The following is an 8,814-nucleotide window of genomic DNA, read 5'->3' on the forward strand; positions in this document are numbered from 1 at the left end:
CATTAGAGACATGAAAGAGAGAGGCAGAGACATAGGCAGAAGGAGAAGCAGGCTCCATGCAAGGAGCCTGACGTGGGACTCCATCCCAGGACTCCAGAATCTTACCCTGAGCTGAAAGCAGATGCACTTAACCACTGAGCCACCCAGGTGTCCCTACTTCAGTTTTTTTTAAGTGTTTTTCTGGTGAGTAGCTGTGTATTAGGTGCCTAGCATTGCAGCTCTGGTGGGCGCAACTGGCACCTGCTTAATTAGTCTCCTGACATTCTCTGTGACCACAGGGGGCTTATGCCACTCACACAGGCATGCTCTGTGGGCATGGGGTAGGAATGGCTGTCCCTGCATCTTTCAGGTCTTTGCTGGTGCCTCTAATTACTGCACTTTCTTTAGGGTGTAGAGCTGGTTTTGGCTTGACATCTTGGAGGGGGGCCATTGGGAACAGGGAATATTCCACAACTTCTACTTGGCCATTCCTTTTTTTTAGATTTTATTTATTCATGAGAGACACAGAGAGAGGCAGAGACGCAGGCAGAGGGAGAAGCAGACTCCTCACAAGGAGCCCGACGTGGGACTCGATCCCGGGACCGTGATCCTGCCGCAGCCAAAGGCAGCCGCTCAAGCGCTGAGCCACCCAGGAGACCCGTCTACTTGGCCTTTCTTACGCTAAGACCCTCACTGCCTGGGTCAGAGCACCGCTGTGGGGATTCTGTCCCTTACCGGGTGTGTTATTCTGTGGCTGCTGTAACAAACAGTAACAAATTATGTGGCTTAAAACAACATATATTTGTTATCTTAGGGTTTTGGAGGTCAGAAGTAACATGGTCTCATCTCACTGAGCTCAAATCAAGGTGTCAATAGGGCTGAATTTCTTTCTGGAGGCTCTCGGGGAAACCCACTTTTTTTCTTTTTCTTTTATTTTTTTAAAGGAAAGATTGGTTTGTTTATTTATTTATTTATTTATTTATTTATTTGGGATTTTATTTTCAAGTAATCTCTACACCCAACATAGGGCTCGACCTCACAATCCTGAGACCAAGATTTACATGCTCTACCAACAGCCAGCCTTCCCTGGGGAAATCCACTTCTTGCCTCTTCTAGCTCCTAGAGACCATGTGCATTATTTAGCTTGTGGCCTCGTCATCTTCAAAGCCAGCAATGGCTTGGCAAGTCTTTGTCCCATCACATTACTCTGACATTGAATCTTCTGCCTCTCTTTTCCACATTTAGGGACCCTTGTGATTACGTTGGGACCACGTTGTCTAGGATAATCTCCCTATTTTAAGATAATCTGATTAGTGGGCTTCATTCCATCTGCCACCTTGATTCTCCTCTGCCATGATCTGCAACATATTCTCAGGTTCTGGGGATTAGACTATAGACATCTTTGTGGTAGGTAGGTAGACCTACCACGCTAAGTGTATGTCTTCCTGTAATACATTCAAGGACTAGGGAAATAATCACGGGATACTAGACTTGGGTCATGATTCCATTTGCACCTGGTCTCCATAAACTCAATAGACCACAGTGGTATTTAGGGTCTCCAGAGACATCAATTTAGAATTTAGAGCCAGTATTTAACAACCCCTAGAAAGTCTGGGTGTTTCCTCTTCCCCAGTGCACAGCCACTCTGGTAAGTGGCCCTGAGACCCTCTAGGAGGGTTTGGGGAAAGATTCACAGTATAATGTGACTGCTTCTCCCTCAGTCAATGGGACTTTGGTCTGTGACCTGGTAGGTCTGGGAACTGCAAAGGAAATCATGAATCCCTATCATGGCAACGAAAGTTGCAAGATAAAGGAAAGACTGGTTTTTTAAATTTATTTTTTTTTTATTTTTTAAGGATTTTATTTTTAAGTAATCCTTTCACTTGAGTTCCTGCCATGCCCCCCCCACTCCCTCCCACCCCGACCTGGAATTTTTCCTCCTTATGTCAAGTGGCACCTTAAGAGGTGGCTTATCTACTTAATTCCCAGGAACCCTGTGATCAGTTGGCTATCACTGGCAGTACACCCTGATTCCCATTCCCCTCTGCTGTTTATGAAGAAATTGTGCCATGTGATATCTGACAAACACCCACGTGACCTCTACCCTTCTGGGATTTGGCTACTTTCTTTCTTTCTTTTTTTTTTTTTTTTGGCTAATTTCTTTGTAGTTTCCCAGACCTCATCTCCAGCCTACAATGATAGTCACCACAGAGCTCCTGAAAGACAGTGGTGCCCCTGTCACAATGCATTTGTTAACATCTTGATGAAAAGAATGTCCTCCAGGCCTTAGGGTGAAGGAAGGGAGATATGGCTGGGAGTGGCTGAGAGGTCACATATAATCGATTCACTTGAGCATTGAACATTCCTATTCCTTTGGGCTTTCAGACTCCTTCCTCTACACTTAACATGCCAGGGATTTTTTGGCATCTCAACCTCATTAACTTTAGGTCGCTATTAAATCCAGTCTGAATTAGCCATTGTAGGAGATTATTCATGCCTAACTCCAAAGCCCAAACCTGAGTGAGTATATTCATGTCAGCAAATTCAGCCCAAGGAAGCCTTGTATTTACCCTCCTTGGGCTATGATGTGTAGAATCCATTTCCATATATGCTCCCAAGACTCTTGATTTGAATTGGCAAGGTTCTGCAACTCTTTTTTTTTTTTTTTAATATTGCATTTATTTGAGAGAGAGAGAGAGAGAGCGCACAAGCTGGGGAGAGAGGCAGAGGGAGAGGGAGAAGGAGAAACAGACTTCCCACTGAGCAGGGAACCTAGTGTGGGACTTGATCCCAGAATTTTGGGATCATGACTTGGGCCAAATGAAGGTAAATGTTTAACCAACTGAGCCAACCAGGTGCCCTTAGTCCTGCAACTCTTTCTGTGTATAGACTATCCCTTCTGGCAGAGGACTTGAACTTCCCCATCAGATGTGTTGGGATCTAACTCTCCTTTCGAGCCTGGGAGATTGAGGAGGAGATTTGGCATCCCCTCTGTGAAGCAGCTGTCCTGAGTAGTCACTAGAGCCTCTAGGGCAGTGAAAAGTCAAGCCCCTCCAGAAAGGGAAGGACCACCTGAGCTGGCAGGGGAGGTTCAGGGAATTTGAGAGTTCAAGGTTTCTGCTACATGTACAGTGAGGCCGTGGGCTCTGTCTTCAGCTACATCTATCTGCAAGGACAGAAGATGAGGGCTTCTTCAAAGCTACCACCAAGCCTTTCTCACTGACCACTGCATTTTTAGTTCGACCACCATGACTTTCAATTTTTCCTTTTCCCGGTGTGTCCTCCTCAGGACTGCCAGAAGAAGTCAAGTGACCACGATCAGTGAAACGAGCAAAATTGTTCTAGTAACTAAGGGCCCGAGTCACTGCAAATCCTGGTGCCTTATCCACCAGCTGCCTCTCGTCCCTGCTACTGCCCGTAAGTTGAGTGATTATAATGCCGCTGATTTCACGGGACACATTCCATGCCCATCATTCCCTTCAAGGAAATTATGGTTGCTCTCCTCAAATATATGAGCAGTCTAATCTCAGGATTCCATCTGAGGGGCTGCCTTTGGCACTGGGCCACTCCTGGTCCCCACTACTAGCAGGGAACAGGTGGCACATGCCAACTGGGCGATTTGAAGAGAGTTTAATGAGAGGAAGGTGAGGAAAACAGCAAGGAATAGCATAGAATGCCAAAGCTGGTAATAGAGGAATGCTTTCTTTGCCATGCCTGGGCCTGAAAGGGAAAGGGTAGTAATGATCACTGAAGTCCAGGGATGGAGAGGTCTGATAGGAGCCATGACCTTCAGGGAACAGATGCAGCTTCCCCTCAGGCTGCTGGAGGAGTCAGGGCCCCATCTGTGCCCTCCTCCCCTCCTCCTGTCTTCTCTTGGCACCCCCACTGGCTGGGCCTATCAGAAGCCAGAGGGAGAAGGCCCACTAACATGATCCTTGGAAGACAAGATCCAAGGACAGAGAGCAGGATGGGGAGAGGTGAAGAGTGGATTTGGAGGGGGCAAATGTCCAGCCAGGCTATTATTATCATTTTGATGTTTAACAATCCTTGAATTCCAGTGATAAATCTTACTTGATATTTAATTTTTAAAAATTTTTTACAAGATTTTTTTTTTTTTTACAAGATTTTATTTATTTATTTGAGAGAGAGAGTATGCATGCGTGCACAAGGAGGGGGAGGGGTAAAGGGAGGAGGAGAAGCAGACTCTCCACTGAACAGGGAGCCCAGTGCAGGGCTGGATCCCAGGACTCCAGGGTCATGACCCAAGCCAAAGGCAGATGCTTAACCAACTGAGCCACCCAGGTTCCTCCCCCTTGATTATTTTAATTTCGTTTTTATTCCTTGATGAATTCATTAGGCAAATATATTGTTAAGATGTTTAAATCTGTTGTTTATTTTCTAGCCAATTAAAGGAAGGGTTTCCCCAGTTGCAATTAGTTTTGGAAGAAATGTCCTTGTGCTGGGGCGCCTGGGTGGCTCAGTGGCTGAGTGTCTGCCTTTGGCTCAAGGTTGTGATCCTGGGGTCCTGAGACCAAGTCCCATATCAGGCTCCCCGCAGGGAGTGCAAAAGCCCAACTTTTGCACATAATACATACATACTTTTGATTTTTTTTTTTTTTTAAGTAATGCCTGAGCCAAATGCAAGGCTCGAACTCACAACCCCAAGAGTCACATGCTCCTCGGACTGAGCCAGCCAGGTGCCCCTAGAAAGTCATACTTTTGCAGGGTATGCTGGGGTAATGAAGCCAGTTGCTTGGAGCAGGAGACGCCCTTCATGCTGGGCCTCCCTGGCTGCCCAGCGGTATTTCAGACTCATCTGTCATCCATTTGCCCCTAGATGTGGCTTTTATGACTACAGTCTGGTCTATAAAATGTGAGGTGAAATGATGTGTTCAAGCCCCAGGCGGTGCCCTTAGGAAAGGTATGCCCCGCCTCCCCTCCCTTCCCTTTCTGCTGCCGGGAATGGGAACACAGTGGGCTTGAACCACCTCAGGCCATCCCCTCGGGAAGGGGCAGCAACAAGAGAGAAAGAGCCAGAATCCCTGACAACTAATGACTGCTAACAGAGAGACTTTGGAAACTTCACTCGTTTAAGCTGCTGTTTCTTTGGCTCCTACTTGATATATACCCTGTCAATATATGTCGACTTTATTACTTAAAATGTTTTTTTGTGTGATGGTTATTTTTTAAATCACAAGTAACGAAAAGCAGGTCTGGATCAAACGTGGACCTGAAGCAGGCAGCCTGCAGCTCTGAGGCAGCTCCTGACGGAGCACAGATTTGTAGAAAAGCCTGGACGCTGGAGTCAGACAGTCCTAGCTTCAAATCTGATTCAGCCTGTGGTCCCTCATGGGTCTCAGTTTTCTTATCTGTAAAATGCTATGGAGATGCAATGAGCCGTGATTACTCAAGCTTCTAGCAGCGTCAGTAGCCCTGAGCAGGCCCTGCCCTCTGTCCCTATGGTGGCCTTGGGTCTCCTTCTCTGCCTCCCTGTCCCTCCTCATGTTCTGCTCTCTTGTTCTTTCTTTTTTAAAAAAGATTTTATTTATTGATGAGAGACACACAGAGAGAGGCAGAGACATAGGCAGAGGGAGAAGCAGGTTCCCTGTGGGGAGCCTGATGTGGGACTCAATCCCAGGACCCCAGGATCACGACCTGAGCCAAAGGCAGACGCTCGGGATCCCTGGGTGGCTCAGTGGTTTTGTGCCGCCTTCAGCCCAAGGTCTAATCCTGGAGACCTGAGATTGAGTCCCACGTCGGGCTCCCAGCATGGAGCCTGCTTCTCCCCCTGCCTGTGTCTCTGCCTCTCTCTCTCTCTCTCTCTCTCTCTCTCTCTCTCTCACGAATGAATAAATAAAGTCTTAAAAAAAAAAAAAAGGCAGACTCTCAACCACTGAGCCACCCAGGTGTCCCTCTCTTGTCCTTTCTTTCATGTTTTGGGTTGCTTCTGTCCTAAGCAGGCATCCTGGGACCACCAGTGAATTTTTACCTATAGTGGCCTTTCAGAAAGGCTGCAGCCATCCCTGGCGAACCTGCTGTTACCTCTCCCTCCATCTACAAAGATTCTCCTTCAGCCCACTGAGAGATTCTTTCTTTCTTCGCAGAGAACTCCAGACGGGCAATTATGACTAAGCCTGACTTGATGGCCTGGCTCTACCTCTCTCTCCCCGTCCCCAGGAAGCCCGGGACAGGGAGCTGGTGCCCTGGGCCCCTCAGCCAGCACTCAGGCACAGCCGGCAGGAGGAGGGCGACTGGCCAGGACTGGGCCTTCGACATGTCAGGTTTTAAAGGAAGGTTGCCCACTCTTGTCTGTTCTGGGGTTTGCAGTACATTTTTAATACTTCCTTGGGGAATGTATGAGGGAGAAAAAGAAGAAAGGAAACAAGAACAAAAATACCACTTACTCCCTGAGGGAGCAGAGGCCCCGGCTCCGGCTCCGGCTCCAAGTCCCTCTCTCAGCAGGAGGATCCCCACTTCCTGTGGTAGCCTTGCTTCTCAGGCCTCGGTTCACCCCAGCTCCGAAGGTCACAGATCACCTCACTCCTCCTGGAGAACTCGACCTTTTGTGCAACCACATAAAGGTAACCAGCGTCTGGTGGCTTGATGGGACAGACTTGCAAGGTCTTCCTGCCTTTTGATGCACACCATTCCTGAGAGCTGAGCTGGGCCCCTGCGGATGAGAGGACCCTTCAGACTTCCTGAGTGTCTCCACACTCAGAATTCAGACTCTTGGGGTTTGTGGTCTGAGATGCTGGCATGAATATTGTGTTCTACAAAGTGTCCCCTCTGGGTCCTAGCAGACCTTTGTGCAAACCACCTCTAGCTGGACTGAGCAGGAGCGTCTGAAAGGCTCTTGACCTTGCTGCCTTTAGCAGAGAATGAATGAATGGATGGGTGGATCTGAGAGCATGAAGGGAACCGCCTGTCTGGGGCAGTGGTGCAGGATGACCCTCTGCTGAGCCAGCCCCTGTGCTCTATTCTGGCACCTGGGAGCTGCTTCCAAGTATACTCAGACATCTTTCAAGCACTCAGTTTCACTAAGGGCTGACATATGTCACCGTATTCTTTTTTTTTTTTAAGATTGATTGATTGATTGATTGATTGATTTATGATAGAGAGAGAGAGAGAGAGAGAGAGAGAGGCAGAGACACAGGAGGAGGGAGAAGTAGGCTTCATGCCGGGAGCCCGACATGGGACTCAATCCAGGGACTCCAGGATCGCACCGTGGGCCAAAGGCAGGCACTAAACCGCTGAGCCACCCAGGGATCCCCTGTCACTGTATTCTAATCCTCCTCCCACTTACAGACAAGGAATCTGAGCCTCAGTGAGGTTAAGTGACCGCCCCGCCAACACAGGGAGGTAAGATTGGAACCCAGAGCTGGTTGACTTGAGGGCCAAACTACTTCCCCACAGTTGCATAAGGTGTTGGCGAAGTCAGGAAACACGGGAAACTCTTTTCTTTTAAAGTCACCTGGCTGGGGTGCCTGGGTGGCTCAGTCGGTTAAGTATCTGTCTTTGGCTGGGGTCATGATCCTGAGGTCCTGGGATGGAGCCCCGCATTGGCAGGGAGCCTGCTTCTCTCTCTCCCTCTGCCGCGCTCCCTGCTCATGCTCTCTCTCTCTCTCTCTCTCTCTCTCTCAAATAAATAAACAAATTAAATCAATCTTAAAAATAAATAAATAAAATCACCTGGGTGAGGTCATGCTAGTCAGGTTTCTCCACTATCAAGCATCTCTTTTCTCTCACTTTTCAGCTGTGCTTTTTGGGAAAGAAGTCACTATGCACAACCAATGGGTAAGGGTTAAGTACCAGGGAGCCTTGAGGGTGGAGTATGTTCATAGATTATTTGGAATTTTTCTGCATGGGAGATTTATATTTTGTCCTCCTTCATTCATTTATTCAATTACTTATTTTTTAAAGTGTATGCTACTTACATTTTCAAATAATAAGCTCGTTATGTTTTCAGATGAAATACCTTTATTTTTTATTTATTTATATTTATTTGAGACACACAGAGAGAGAGAGAGAGAGTATGCAAAAGCTGGAGAAGAGGTAGAGGAAGAGGAAGAAAGCAGACTCCCTGCTGAGCAGGGAGCCTGATGCTGATTTTGGTCCCAGGACCCTGGGATCATGACCTGAGCTGAAGACAGATGTTTAACAGCCTGAGCCACCCAGGCGTCCCCCAGATGAAGTATCTTTAAATTGAAATTATTGAGTCTGTTAAGATGGAAAAAAAAAAAGTACAATAGATGTACCACAGAATGTCCAGAAGTTCTGGAAACAGGGAAAGTTGTGTACTTACTGTGTATTCTCCAGATTAGTAATTAGATTCACTGGTTTAAATGTAGAGGCATTCTGGGGCACCTGGAAGGCTCAGCCAGTTAAATGTCTGACTTTTAATTTTGGCTCAGGCTATGATCTCAGAATCGTGATCTTAGGGTCATGAGATTGAGCCCTGTGTCAGGCTCCATGCTCCATGGGGAATCTGCTTGAAGAGTCTTTCTCTTTCCCCCTCCCTCCTTTGAGTCTCCCCTACTCACTCTCTTTCTCTCTCAAATAAATAAATAAATAAATAAATAAATAAATAAATAAATAAATAAATAAATAAAACCTTTTTTTAAAAAAATGTACAGGCATTATATGTGGAAAGGCGTTAAAAGGCTGACTTCCAAAAAAATGGAACATATTATTTGAAAGTGTTCCTGACATACTGCTTAAACCTAAGTTTATCCTGCCTCCTGACTTTTATAGCCACGAATGGTGTCTCCCCTAGCCTAGCCAAATCCCGCCTGCCTATGAACAGCTTCTTTCACTCAAGGGTCCATCTCGCTCCCA

The sequence above is a fragment of the Canis lupus genome, chromosome 16 (assembly GCF_048164855.1).
Source record: "Canis lupus baileyi chromosome 16, mCanLup2.hap1, whole genome shotgun sequence".
NCBI classification, from domain to species: Eukaryota; Metazoa; Chordata; class Mammalia; order Carnivora; family Canidae; genus Canis; species Canis lupus.